We start from the raw sequence: 15,558 nt of genomic DNA, 5'->3' as shown, positions 1-15,558 counted from the left end.
GGACAAAATGCAAGGCTACAATACCGTCCACAAAGTATGATGATGGCTGTTTAAATTCTAACAAATCCATTTTAAACAAAAATGAAAGATAGAACCATCAAAACATTGTGTGTGAGTAATGGGGATAAGTATACAGACAGATAAATGTTGTTACTTCTTTGGTCAGTGTATTGTCTAAGCAATAGTAATTGTGGTTAACCCACAGTGTGATGCATGAGTAATCCAAGATATCTTTTGTGAGATGTAAAGATGAAAACTGGGTTTGTGGTAAGCGAGGGGGAGGGTAATGGTGACTGAATGCAGTCAGTTTCACAGATAGCCAGCTTCAGATCAGATTGTTATGGAAATTATTTTTCTATGAGTACAGCCCCCCACAGCTTAGTGATGCATGAATCCGTTCAGGTCCAGACAGTGTCACTGACAATGTGTATTACACCGATATGAGTCCTACCTTGTGCATAAAGTAGCTGCCCTTCCTAAATGTCATTGCCATAAATATAACAGGAGCTATTATTACAATGTATGTAAGTAGGTGACACGGGAATCAAAGAGAAAAGTGCCTGATCACTGCTAACCCTACCGCTAGGGTGACGGCACCAGTGCAGGTAGTTATTTCCCTATGGATAGTGGAGTCATCTTCCCTTTCATCACTATACATAGCTTTTATTTATTTTATTGTATTTATTTATTGTAGATTAGTTGAGCGGGATAGTCAGACTGGATATATGTCCATTTTCAGAGGAGGCCCGTGGAGAGTAGCTCCAAAATAATACACCTTGAACATTTAGTAAATGCTAGTTTCAAGCAAATAACATTCATAAGCAATCCAAGCATTTAGCACACATACTACTAAGTTATTATAAAACACTCTACCAAAAAATAACATTATTTTCAAAGTTATATATACATAACATTACATTCAGGTTTAAGACACATTGAGCAGCAATTATACAATTGACCGGTCCAGAAACGGTGTGGTAGAAAAAAGTTAGAAGTAGTTGAAGGTAAGGCACCTAAGTATGAGAGAGGTCACTAGTTGGGGTTACTGCAAGGACATAAACAATGAGTTTTGAAGTATTTATTGCATTTATTTATTTTTTTATGGAGTTCTAGGGTCGTCAGCTGGGAGTCTGTTCCATATTTTTCACACAGAGTTGGCAAACAAGCAGTCCCCAGCTGAATTCTTGGATTTGTATGTTTGAACTATGAGTGTAGTGGATGATCGCAGTGGTGGGATGCTGGTGTAGGGGCTGATAATATTTTTTAGTCCTCTGTATTTTCTGGTTGGTAAAGGAATTAATGTGCCACTATTAGCAGGTTGAACTGCAGTAGGCTAGGCAGTTGAAGCCATCCTAGGCAATTTAGGTTGTGAGAGTGGTGTGTCCACTAAGGCCATGCCTTAAGCAAATCTGGCTATGCAGTTATAGGAGGACGATAGTTTAATTAAGATCAGTTTTGTTTTAGTTGGAGAATTGAGGTGAGGCATCCCGAAGAGTTGAAGGTAGCTGAGAAGACGCAATTGCAGTTATAGCAAGTGGGTAAGGAAATGTTTGATTCTGTGAAGAGAGACAAGTTTTTTATTAATAGTTTAAATAATGTGCATTGATATGCACATCAAACTTCTGTTTGTTATCCACTCTGACACCCAGTAGTTTAGTTTGGCCATCTGGGGAGATGATAGCGCCATTGTTTGTGGTTATGTTGAAGAATGGCAAGGGGGTCCTGCATGTGTGGTAGAAGAGGAGCAGCTTAGTTTGTTTGGGGTTCATGATTAGATGTTGATTATAGAGACATTTTTCCACTGTATTGAAGCTATTTTGGGTTAATGTGAATAAACTAGCTGGTGAGTTGTCATAATAAAGCAAGGTGGAGTCATCTGAATATTGAATGGAGGTAGCATCTGTGGTGACTGAAAGAAGGTCATTGATAAAGATGGAAAAAGAAGGGGTCGTAGTATTGAGGCCTAGGGGACTATGAATTTGATGTGTAGGTGAGAAGAAAGCTTGTCCTGCCATAGGACTGCCTGTTGCCTGCCCTGCCGGTAGGATTGAAACCATTGTAGTGCATGGTTGTTTAAGGAGAAGGCCTTTGAGGTATTTATAAGCAAGTTCTGGTCAACCATGTCAAAACCCTTGGATAGATCTAGAAAGACTGATGAGGATAGTTTGTTATTGTTGCAGTTGTGGTTCATAGGTAGATACTAGGCTATCGGCCCTGGGTCCTATACAAGCCCAGCCAAAAAGGTACCCTGGCTTTTGCCACCCAAGAAAATTATTTTCCTGTGCCACTGTCGAGCAGAGCCACAGAGGTGATCCCCAGGGTGAATTTCCTATTTCCCATCCAATCATCAAGATTTTTCTTGAAGAGTGCTAATAAGGAGCTTTGTTTGATATAGATAGGTAGTTTATTCCAGAGTATGGGAAGTCTCTGGGACAGGAATCTATCCGTCCGGCATGTTCTGTTTATTGTGGTGACAAGGTTTAGGTCTCTAGAGCGTGTAGCTCGGAGGGATTGTGATTTATTTCTTGGTTACTAACGTTAGACAAATAGAGGAGGGCAGAAGTAGTACTGTGGTGTGGCTTACAGCCACTATGAAAGTTTGACAACACCTCCTTCTGTGTGAGGTAGTGCATGAGCTGTATGTGTGCACACTTCTCCATAATTTTGGATATAGGTGACAGAATAGCTGCGGGTCTGAAGTTTGATAGTTCAGTGGAGCTGCCCCCTTTTATGGAGAGGTATGACATGGGAGATTTTCCATATAGTGGGTACTGTAGCTTCAGATATAGCTCTGCTGATCAATTTTGAGATGGGGTATGCTATGGTTTCAGCAGCCTTTTGCACATACTCTGCTGGGAGGAGGTCGGCAGCCATGATGGAGGTTCTTACTTTCTTAAGTAGGCCATTAATAAGTTTAGTAGGAATGGAAGCTGTACGGTCAACATGAACACAGTCATAGGTTCATAGGTGTGTAGTAGGCTAATGGCCATGGAGCCTTAACCCACCTAGCCCATAGTATTGCCCTGGCATAGTGCCACCAACCTTAGTTCACTGCCTCTGTTGAGTAGAGACACTGTAGTGTTCCCTTGGGTGAATTTTCAATTAACCATCAACTCATCAATATTTATGTTGAAGACGGCCAGTGAGATACTCTGTTTGACATGTATGGGAATTCTGTTAGGAAGCATGGGCAGTCTCTGGGTTATGAACCTGTCCCTCAAGCACATTTGGTGGATTGTAGTAATGTGGTTGAGGTCTCTGTACTGTATGGTGCGGAGTGAGAGTCTGTAAAATGTAGGACAAGTGTTTAAGGCTTAGGATACTCATTGTGAGGTATTCTTGCGCCCTCTACAATTGTTGACGGTGTCTTCTGAGGTACATGGCAAATAGGGCATTGTACTTGATGACTGGTCAAATGACAGAATACTAGAGGGAGACAATGACCTCTTTCTTCCTGGATGCAAAAGCATTAACAATGAGAAGCCATATAGTACTTTCGGACTGCAGTGGCAGTGTGGTGGTAACAAAAAGAGGTTGCTGTCAGCCTGTGTTGCTAGAGCTCTTATAATATTTTCTGTGTTCAGTCGATGTGGTAATTCATGGGAAAGTACAGTTTTGTACCTACCATAAATGTAGATGTCCGATAGGTATGCATCTGCAGTCATAACATATGGGTTGTCCTGCCTCAGGCAGCCCTTGGTCGGCCGGATTCCAAAGTCTGGGTCTGGCCTCGGCTGATGTCCCACCTTCCCCGACGCCAGAGCGTCTGGGGTATAAAAGCATCAGCCGACGCCATTTTCCTCAGTTTTTCTTGCCCCAGATGCCAGGTGCCCTCTAGGAAGGCTAAATTTGGAGAAATGCAGTAGAATTCCAAACATTTGCAAAATTATATATATATATATATATATATATATATATATATATATATATATATATATATATAAAAGTATATACAAACAAATACACCATAATAGATTCCCCCAGCTAGCTAAAAGAGGGGTAAACACCCTAGGAATACCACAGAGGGGTAGGAGGGAGAGTAAACCTGACTGCAGATGCATACCTATCGGACATCTACATTTATGGTAGGTACAAAACTGTACTATGTCCTTCAAGGATGCATCTGCAGTCATAACATATGGGTAGAATACCATAGCTAATCTGGGGGAGGAGGCACTAAGAAAAGGATGGTGTAGTTAAGATCCCCTGCAGGACTGCAGTGGCAAAGCCTGCTCTGGATCTGGAGTATAAAGGTAGATTGTAATGTTTGGTAAATGTATGCACGGAGCTCCAAGTAGCAGCTTCTAAAATGTCCTTGGTAGCCACCCTCGTAGGAAGGCTGTAGTGGTGGCCATGGCCCTTGTGGAATGAGGCCTGATGTTTGCAGGAACTGACTTTCCATGAAAGGAGTAACAAAATCGAATGCAATTTCCTATCCATTTTGAAATTTTCTGTTTGGAAATTGCTTTTCCTTGCACCCCAGCAGCATATGCTACCAATAGTTGGTCAGTTTTTCTGCTACTTTTAGTCCTGTCCAAGTAGTAGCGTAGTTGTCTGTGTATATCCAGGATGTGCAGAAGTTTTTCCCCTCTATTCTGTGGATTTGGGAAGAACGTAGGCAAGTGAATAGCTTGGTTCAAGGATAGCCTAGATACCACCTTTGGCATAAAAGTAGGATTAGTTCTTAGTGTAACTCTGTCCTGATGGAAGATAAGAAATGGCTGTACTGCCATTAATGCTTGTAACTCAGATACTCTTCTTGCTGAGGTTATTGCCAAAAGGAATGCAGTTTTTCAAGACAGAAACTGGAGATCCGCTGATGCTGCTGGTTCAAAGGGAGGAAGTGTTAGTTTCTCCAAGACAAAGTTGAGATCCCAAGCAGGTAAAGGGGCTTTTCTTGGGGGTTTGATATTTTTGATCCCTCTCAGAAATTGCTTGAGTAGAGGGTGTGAGAAGATAGGTGGATCCAAATTGTATTCAGCTGAAATTGCTGAGGCATGAATCTTAATGGAAGAATAGGAAAGGCCATTGTGGAACAGTTCTGCTAAGTATTCCAGAATATGTGTCATGTCTGCCACTGTCACATCTAAGCCTTTTGATGTGTTCCAGATGATAAATCTTTTCCATTTAGCTGAGTATGTCTTCCTTGTGGAAGGCCGGCGAGCTTCCATGATAATGTCCTTCACTGTCTGTGATAAAACATTTTGTTTTGGTTTTAAGGGATTTTCCAGGCAGTTAGCTGCAATGTTTTTAAGTTGGGATGCATGATCTTGAAATTGTTCTGCGTCAGAAGAAGAGGCCATAGGGGGAGAGGCCATGGTTTTGCCTGTGACATGCTCCTCAATAGTGGATACCAGTGTTGCCTTGGCCAGTCTGGAGCTATCAGAATCACTCTTGGCTGTTCCTCCCTGATCTTCAGTAGAACCTTGTACATTAAAGGGAGAAGTGGGAAGGCATATACTTTTAGAGCTTTCCAGCTGAAAGAGAGAGTCCACCCTCCATGCTTGTGGGTGGTATGTCCTTGAGCAGAATGTCTTCAGTTGATGGTTGAGGGGGGATGCGAATAGATCTATCTCCGGTGTTCCCCATGCCTTTGTTATGAGTTGGAAGATGTCTGGGTGCAGCATCCACTCGTGTGCATCCATGGTAGTTCTGCTTAAGCTGTCTGCCAGTGTATTTTCCTTTCCTGGCATGAACTGGGACTGCAGTTGGATATTGAGTTTCAGGCATAGCTCCCATAGATTCATAGCCAGCCGGCATAGAGGGTAGGAGTGTGTGCCTCCCTGCTTATTTATGTACCACATGACCGTGGTGTTGTCTGTCCTTATTAACAGGTGGCCTTGATGGAGGAAGGGTTTGAAAGCCTCGATTGCATGCATCACTACCAGCATTTCCTTTTGGTTTATGTGCATGTGTAGCTGTCTTTGAGACCATAGGCCTTGGATACATTTGTCCTCCATGTGTGCTCCCCATCCTTGGTCTGAAGCGTCCGTGGTGATGGTTTGTTTTGTTTTTGGTTTGTTGAAAGGCAATACTCTGTTGGACTGGCAGGCCTGAGCCCACCACAGGAATTCCTTTTGAAGGCAATGAATGATTGGTATCAAAGTTTCCAAACTGTGACTGTGTTGAGACCATACACTCCTTAGATACAATTGTAATTTTCTCATATGCAGCCTGGCCTGTGGTATCAGAATTATGCAGGATGCCATGTAACCCAGGGCCTGCAGGATTTTCCTTGCAGTAAGCTGAGCATGTCTTGTCAGATTCATGAAGTAATCTGGAAGTTGTTTTTGTTTTTCTTCTGTGAGAAAGGCCATTTGGGTGGTTGTGTCTAGATCCGCACCCAGAAAGGTTATCCTTTGGGATGGAACCAGTCTTGATTTTTGAATGTTGACTGTGTATCCCAATGCCTGTAGTAGGCGGATGGCATAGGCCAAGTCTTTTATCAAATTTACCTTGTTGTCCGCTTGTATAAGGCAGTCATCCAGATAAGGGTATATTTGAATCCCCTGAAGTCTGCAGTGTGCAATTACTGATGCCAGGCATTTCGTGAATACTCTGGGCGCAGTAGATAAGCCAAAGGGCAATGCTGAAAATTGATAATGCTCTGATCCTGCAAGAAATCTGAGGTGTCTTCTGCAGTTTGGTCGAATAGGGACATGCAGGTATGCCTCCTTGAGATCTAGAGTCACCAGCCAAGACTCCATGCCCAACATGGGAAGAAGTTGCTGTAGGGTCAGCATCTTGAATTTTGGCACAATGAGGAAAGTATTCAGTGCGGACAGGTCGAGAATAGGCCTCCATTGATTTTCTTTTCTTGGTACAAGGGATAGTCTGGAGTAAAATCCTTGGCCTTGTTCTGAAAGTGGTACTTTTTCTATGGCTTTCATTTGAAGCAAGTTGTTGATCTGCTTTAAAGCCTCTGCCCTCTGATTTGGTGGTAGGTTTGGCATTCCGTTTCTTTTTGGCAAAGTGTGGAAGTGGAACCTGTATCCTTTGTCTATTATTTGCAGTGTCCATGTGTCCCTTGTAATATAATGCCAATTTTTGAGAATAAAGCAAGCTTTCCGCCCAAGGGTGCTTCCAGTTGAGCCCTGGTGGGCGGAATCAGAGTAAAGTCATTGAGCCTGTCCTGGTGTAGTAGTTGTTGTTGCTGCTGTTGCACTACCTCTCTGGTTGGCAGGTTGCCACTGACGGCCTCTGTAAGAGCCCCTAGATTGGCCTCTGCCTCTGGGGCATCTGTTCCTGCCTCTCTGGGCTCTGTCCGAGTCTGGAAAGGACCAATTCTTAGTAGGCCAGTTTCTGCTAAATCTCGGTGGTTGTACTTGTAGGAAATCCTTAACTGTTTGCACAGATTTTGCCTTTTCTTCATACTTTTTAAGACCTCCTGAGCAGAGGAGCCAAATAAATTTTGTTTCTCCATTGGAGCATCCAGGAGTTTAGCTTTAACATGGTCTGGCAAAGATTGTTCCTTCAGCCAGGCATGCCTACGAATAACTGCCCCAGTCATAGCTGACCTGAATGAAGCCTCCAATGCATCATAACCACACTTTAAGAAATGATTACTAACCTGCTGTGAGTTGTGTACCAAATCCTGAAGGGATTTACGGTCAAGGGGCTCAGGAGAAGAAAGCTTCTTGTTCAGTTCATCTAACAAATACTCTTGGTACTGTATCATATGAAATTGACAATTTAGTGCCCTGACGGAAAGAGCTGCAGAAGTATATACCTTCTTTCCCCATCTCTCTAAAACTCTAGACTCTCTTTCAGGAGGTAGAGGAATTTTGGCAGTGTCAGCCGCAACCCCTTTAGGGCCCAGAGTAATAGTTTCTGGGTCTGCAGAATGGGCTTTATACAGATGGAAAAGAGAATCCGGGACCCTGTAGTATCTATCAGGTTTGGCAGGGGCCGGGGGGGAGAGTATCAGGGGCTGTACTGACATCATTGTACACATCATCAATTACATTCAAAACAGGAGGTATAGCTAAAGGCCTATGCTGAGGTAAATGTAAAAAGGTCCTTAATCTTTTTCTAGAATCAGAGAATTCCTGACCTTGCCATTGAAAATGCTCTCTCATGGAGTGTAAAGTCTCACCAAAGAAAAACTCTTCAGGAGGGGAGGCCAAAGGGATAGATTCTTCAGCATCAGAATCCTCATAGGGCAAATAAGCCTCCTCCTGGTGGTCTGACAACTCAGAACCATCTGTGGACTCATCTGAAGAGTGGGTCAGAAGGCTCAGTCCTGGGCCTTTTGTCTGGTGGAGGGTGAGAGGCCCTGTCCGGGTGAGGTTGTGAACCTCTAATTAAAGAAATAAGGTCCTCTGCAAGGCTGAGGATCTGAGTACTAGAGGAAGGCCTCTGGGAGGTAGTCTTGGGAGGCAAAGCCTTAGAAAGTTTAGCAGCTTTAGCCCTGGAGAAGGCCTTAATGGACATGGAAGCAGGGGGCCTAGCTGCCCCACGTGCAGGAGTAGATATGTCCAAAGGAATGGTGTCGGACATATCCTGGACACTGGTTTCGGTAGGTAGCTCGGTAGCTGACTCAGCCGGGGCCTCCCGGGCCGCGGTGGCCGGTTGAGTGGATTTGGATGAAGGAATTTCCGAGGACTCAGTTTCGGCCGAAACCACGGGCCGCGAGTGTCGGTCCTTGTCCTTCCGTTTTTTCACCAAATGTGATGTCGGAGTCTCCGACGGCATTTTATATGCAAAACTAACCCCAAAATTCCTCTGCAAACTTCGACCGACGTCTAAGAGTTCGTCGGTTGAAGGAAGCACAGGCTGAACAGGATGATACGTCGTGGTCTGGGCCTAAGCAAGGAAGGCAGTAGGAATGGAAATTCTTATGAGGTATTTGTTTCCCACACGTTAAACAATTATTTACTTTATCTGACATCGGCTGAGGCAAGAAAGAGTCCCCAACGGGGTACTTAGCTTTTTCGAAGTCTTCGGTAGCTGAAATCACTGGATCTGACCGACCGGCACTTGCGAACAGCTTCTGCTTCGGGCACCGCGCAGCAAGAAAGACTGAGGAAAATGGCATTGGCTGATGCTTTTATACCCCAGACGCTCTGACGTCTGGGAAGGTGCGACATCAGCCGAGGCCAGACCCAGACTTTGGAATCCGGCCGACCGAAGGGCTGCCTGAGGCAGGACAACCCATATATTATGACTGCAGATGCATCCTTGAAGGACATCTTGTTTATTCCCAAAGGGGAGGACGACACATTTTTTGGCAATGAGCTGAAAGCCATGGTTCTGACACCAGTTGGTGGTGTCAGTAAGGCCTTTATATAGGATGTCAACAACATTGGTGGAGTTAATAGCTCACAGCTTGCAATTGTCTGTGAACTTTCTCACCTACAGTTCCTTAGTGTAGGCCTGGACTTCTGAGAAGTAGATGATGAGCAGCAGAGGACTCATGGCCGATCCCTGTGGAATTTAACCCGTGACTGATGATGAGTCTGATATTTTTCCACACTGTCTTCTATCTGTCAGCCAGTTTGCAACCAACCAAGTGATATAGGAGTTGATGCCTGCTTAGGTAAGTTTATCAATAATTCCAGAGTGAGGAATGACATCAAAGGCTTTGTCCAGATGGAGGTCGGCTGTATGCACTGCCTCACCTTCATGCACGGCCCTGGTGATTTACATAAATAAGTAAACCAGGTAGAACAGGCAGGCTATCCCTTTCACAAAGCCACATCACGTGGGGTCTCCAGTTGAGAGACTTGAGAAATATTTGTTAATCAGGTCCACAGCGATGCATTCCATAGCCTTAGAAATGTAAGTCAGGCTAAGGGGGGGGGGGGTTCGATAACTAACAGGTTCTATATTTGCTCATCCTTTATGTAGTGTGATGACTGCAGCAGTACACCATTCGGTAGGGACAGAACCTGAGTAGAGGCTGTGACTGAAGAGGGCACACAGAAGTGGTGCCATTTCACTTTGTAGTTCATGTAGAACACAGCCAGGGATGCTATCGGGTCGCATGGAAGTGGTATTTTTGGACTTGGTCAATCCAGCTGCAACTTGTGCTGCAGTAATGCTGGGTGCCTGCCACACTTCCGGTATTGTGATATGTGCTTTAGGGGGGGAGAGAGGGGGTATAGTTGTCACTGAATCTTTCTGCCAATGTGTTGGCTATATCTGTTGGCTCAGTATATGAGCTGCCGTAGTGCATTATCTCAGACCAATATCTGGGTATTGATATGGAGGCTATTGATATAGGTATAGACAGGTTTGTGATTGTTTTTAGTGTTTGCTGCAATTCAGCCGGCATAGCTGGCTTTTGAGGATTTGATGAGGTATTTCAACTATTTGTTGAGGTGAAGAAGGGAGCTTTAGCACTCTTGGGAACACACCATGTTCTGCAACAGTGTCTTTCTTCTGTTGTGGAAATTATTAATGGAAGGGCACCACCAGATTGGCTGGCTTTTATTGTGTATAAATGTAACGCATGCAAACCTTTGGTCAGAATATACAACAAAACAAAATAAGCAACTTAAAAATAATAAAGAATAACTCTTTGTTGGAATATATCAAACTGAATGAATGAAATGGTGCAGCTAACCCATGCTATGTATGTTGATGGCTGTGTAAAATTTAACATAGAGATGCAGTATGGAATGGTGAAAGCATAGTGGGTGAGAAATGATGATAATCATGCAGCCATATCAAAGGCACTGTTACTTGTTTTGTCAATGAAATATGTCTGAGAAATTCTAATTCCCCTGTTGTGTTTTGACAGGGCTAATGACAGATACCTTTTGTTAAATGGAAAGAGGAAACAGAGTATGAGAGAAGTGCGGAACAGGGAACGAATGATAAATACAATCAGCCTCCAAGAATTTTTTTTTTTTTAACGTAACCCTGTTTCAGTTGAAAGCAACCCACTGTGGTTTTCTGAGTGAGGACTGCATTGAGATTCAGACAGTGTCATGGACAATGTGGATTACACCAGTATGATTCCTACTTTGTGCATTAACTGGGTTGCCTTTATCAAGTCTCATTATCATAAATTCAGTAGGTGCATTTATTCGAAAGTATTCAAACAGATTACACAGGGTGATTAAATAGACAGACATATAACTGTTATGCATTCCACTGTGGTGCCGTCATCACAGGAGGTAGGTGTTTCACTATTCATAAGAAAATCTAATGCCCTTTGATCATTATACATAGGTTTTGCATTGTTTTAGGCTGAGATCTGCAGGCACCACAGTGTAGTAGACGTACTGTTTCTTATCAGATGTCCATGTTTATTGCAGGATTGTTGATTTAATATTAAACATGTGAGTACAAGTGTTGGTAGACTGATCACAAGGGGCTGTTGGAACAAAGTAAGAAAATCAAAATATACAAATGGAATAAAACAAAGGACACAGTCGGAAGTCATTGAGCTGTACATGTCACAATCAGATCACATAGTTAGAACTGTGTATCAGCCTGGATATTAACAAGCAATGGAGTGCAAAAAATGAGGGGAGATAGGAACTGTTGACAATTCAGATGAATGTATGAAAAGATTTACAAAAAACGTGCCATTGTGTGTGGTAACGATAGTAAAGCCATGGAGTGGTGTGGATGGTTGAGCTAGGAAGTATACGAATATGAAAACATGAATGTTACAGGTAGAGATGGCTTACTGGCATTTTGCACTCATGGAACACGTAGAGTGTTGTCGCTGTGCAAAGGATCTGAGGCGGTAGTGTCATCACCTGCACAGTTTGTTATCGTGATGCACTTGTCTCCTGGTCAACATTGGGGTTATGTACTTCTGCTCTTGGGTAGTACACCGATAATGTCAGACCTGCATTTGGTGATACCACTGAAGAAAGATGATATCTGAGTGAGCTGACATGATTCCAATGTCAGAGCTATCATAATGCTTTCCCCGTGTCCGTATTTCTTCATTCCAGTTCTTCCTACTTTGGGGGAATAATTGCACCATGATGGAGTGATGTATACTGTGGTAGACCTTTAACAATAAATCCTTCACTTTGGAAGTATTCCATAATGTCAACTTCAATTTGTTCAAGTTGTCATGGAGTAATCTTCAGTTTTTCATTCCCCCTCAGTGATCTTATTGTTTGTCTTGTGAAAGGTTACATACTTGGATACTTTGCATGTATTTCTCTTCAAATGTCTTTGGAGAAGGGTAATGGTATTGATTATATTTGCTTTCTCCTTTGCATAGATAACTGGAAATTCTGGGCATCTTGCATAACAGTAACAGTACATAATTTCTTTTATTATCCTCAATAGTCCACCACACCATCTGTGTTGCTCTTTTCCAGCGTATCAATTTTATATGGACTAATACTTTGACAGTGGGGTAGGGGAAGCCGCCACCTGAATGTCACCTAACAGGGATGTTGGTATGTTTCTGCTTCTTCAAAATTCTACACTGTCATTTTTTTTCCTTTCCTGGAAATAGTGGGCATAAGAGTATCGTGGAATTTTTTATCCTGGGAGTTGGGTACCCAGCTGTCCTTTTGTTTATTTTTAACCTAGTTTTTTCCATGATGTATGCCATATAGAAGACACTGTATACAACAGTGTCAAACCTAGTAATGTATAGCTTACATTGCTAACCAGTATCCTTCCTTTTACTACATTCCACTATAGTTTCTTTTGGTTTTGCTATGTATTTATTGATTCCCGCATTTAGTTGTTACATAAAATGGTAAGGAAACCAATTTCATGCCCTTGACACTCACTAGAAGAATTCATCATTGGAGGTTACCAGTGTAATGGCCCTAGAGCCTTTGTAAGCCTGGATATTCATGCACCTGTTTTTGTAATTGTCAATGCCCAATAACTAGAAAGACTTTGGTGTATGTCTGTGCCTTCCAAAAACTATAAGCTGCTGCTGTCCATAAAGGACAGAAGTGACAAGCAGGGGTGAAATTAAGATTTCTCTTCCATCAGTGCAAAAGTTATTGGAATAGGCTTAAAGAAGAGGTCTGTTTCACATAAATGGGTATTATTTTTCCTGGAAAAGGTTACATGCTAAAACACACACTTTGTCCTCCGACATGTTTTGATTATGTCACAGACGAGGTTTAGATGCTTATAATGAGTAGTCCTTGTGCTGTTTGTTTTGTGAATCTGTACTGTGTCCATCAGGGTAGGATGTGAGAAGGCCTTGGAGACTAGGTACAGATTGGCCCTCAGTACTCTGTAGGAGACTAAGTAGAGTGACAAGTGTGTTTGGATTTACACATACAACATGTAATGTAGACCCTGTATTATTTACACAAGTAATTTGTGTGGACGACATAGTTGTTGAAAAGGCACGGCCAGTGACATGATCAAGAGTATGGTGTACTCATGTATAGGTGGAATGAGGGCTAAACATAGTGGGACTATGATCTCCTTAGATCTGGATGCCATTACATGAGTTGTAAATTGCCTCACATAGAAGGATTTTTATCGCCACTCTGGACACATGGTGATCAAAGTTCAGGGTACTGTCAATGAGAGTTCGAATGTTCCTTACCAGTGGGTCTACTCCTAGGAGAGTGTTAACAATGTAGCAATGTGTAGGGCTGTTCACCTTCCAAAAGGGTATAAACATGCAATCACTGGCATTGAGTATTTGGCTATGTTTCAAGCACAAGTTACTTGGTGTTAGATATTATGAATATAAATATGCTGAAAGATAAAGCATAGAATAAAAAGTTTGCTTGAATATATGTATAGAGTTTAGCAATGTAAAATGTGCATTCATACTATATGTATAACAGACAGGCTTCCCTTCACAGCATCAAAAAGAAATGCCTAACAAAGCAATATTGGAAAGCAAGGATTATATGATTTTCTCATGTTTGCAGAACAAATATCTATTAACAGACATCCTTTTTTATAAATTCAGCAATACGTGATGTTTTTCCAGTAGGAACAGCTTATACAGATGTTTCCTTTCAGAATGGCATCCTCACATCAGCAAAAGTGCTTACAACACAAAAGGACAATAGAAAAGTCTAAAAACAGACATTATGTGACTTCCCATAGAAGGCCAGAAAAATATACTGAGGAAATAACAACCTCTTGTGTGCGTGACTAGCTCTGTATTTAGCTATTGTAGTAATTCAGTTATGTGAGAGAAGGACAGAGAGAAGGACAGAGAGAGGTATTTTTGTAGAAGTCATCATTCATATCTGTAATGAAGGAAAACTTTGTAAATATATGCTACAAATCTGACAGACTACGTGTGGTTTGTTATAAAATAAGTTATCTGTAACTGTGCTTATAGCTGCAAAATATATTTCTTTATCAGTGCAATTTGAAAGGCTTGGTGATTTAAACAGACTACAGATGGAGTCATGATGTGTCTCTGATTCAGCAGTAAACAGCACAGCAAGACTGTGTGTCTTAAGAAGACTTCAAATCCCACAGCAAGCAAGCAGTAAGCAGAGAGCAGCTCAATATAATTTTTCAATGGTGACCCTGACGTGATCAGCAGAGATCAATATAATTTTTTAATGGTGATCCTTTGACAACATTCCTAGCCTGAATCCAAAAACAGGGGGAGTGAATGGGTAATGTCACTCCTGTAAAAGCACAGTAACCTTTATGTGAAGTACTCCAGATTTCTACAGTTTTCAACAGTTTGTAGCAATACAGTTTAATAGACGTCTAAATCCGGTGAGACTGCATTGCAGGAAGGTGGAGCAGTTCCATAAATTCTCCAGAAAAGGTACAAGACGAAGATGTAAGACTGAATCTGCCAGTTTTGCTGTACCAACTTCACAAGTGACTACAGAAACTTTTCAACCATCTACAGTAAAGCAGTTTGGCCATCTGCCTGTCTGTTGACTGGTAAGAAAATTATTCTGTGTTACATACAGTATGATTGCCATAGAGGTAATAATAATAACAGAATAAATGTATATACAGCATATTAGTAAATGTAAAACCTTATTAGGGCAAGTTAGTAGTAAGGCATTATGCAAATGAATTGCAATTTGATAGTAAGGCATTATGCAAATGGATTATAATATTTGACTGGTATCTGAAATAAAATCCTGTGTGGTATAAAAATGTTTATTGTGTGTACAATGTCATAAAAATACAGTGCATGACATTATCCAAAGGTTAGACTGTACAGACAAAAATTGTAAAGGTAAAGAACCAAGAAAAGTTATTATGTTGACATTATATTCAAATGTTAGACAGTTATGTTCTGTCACCAGATGTAAAAGGTTTATTTCAGAGTTGCAACAACAGTCAAATCAGTTACTGATAGAAACTCTAGTACATTTTGTTACAAAGAAATGTAATAAACTTCTAAAAGACAGACACAATGAGTTCAGGAAGCTTAGACAAGTTATACACACATCTTTTCAAAAGTGCATAGGAGTTTCAAATTCAGCAGAACAGCTTACTAAAGAATGTCAGAAAGACCATGCAACATCACAGGAAATTCAACTGCAGTTGCAGGATAAAGGAAATAAATTAGCTGAACTGACAAAGACTGGGAACTTCCTGTATACACAATTAATCTGTGCAAAAGAAATATATTTTATAATATGTTTATGTTTTGAAAATGGTTAAACA

This window comes from Protopterus annectens, chromosome 1.part0 (assembly GCF_019279795.1).
Source record: "Protopterus annectens isolate FY-2018-M chromosome 1.part0, PAN1.0, whole genome shotgun sequence".
Taxonomy (NCBI): domain Eukaryota; kingdom Metazoa; phylum Chordata; order Ceratodontiformes; family Protopteridae; genus Protopterus; species Protopterus annectens.
This window is presented reverse-complemented; position numbering follows the sequence as displayed.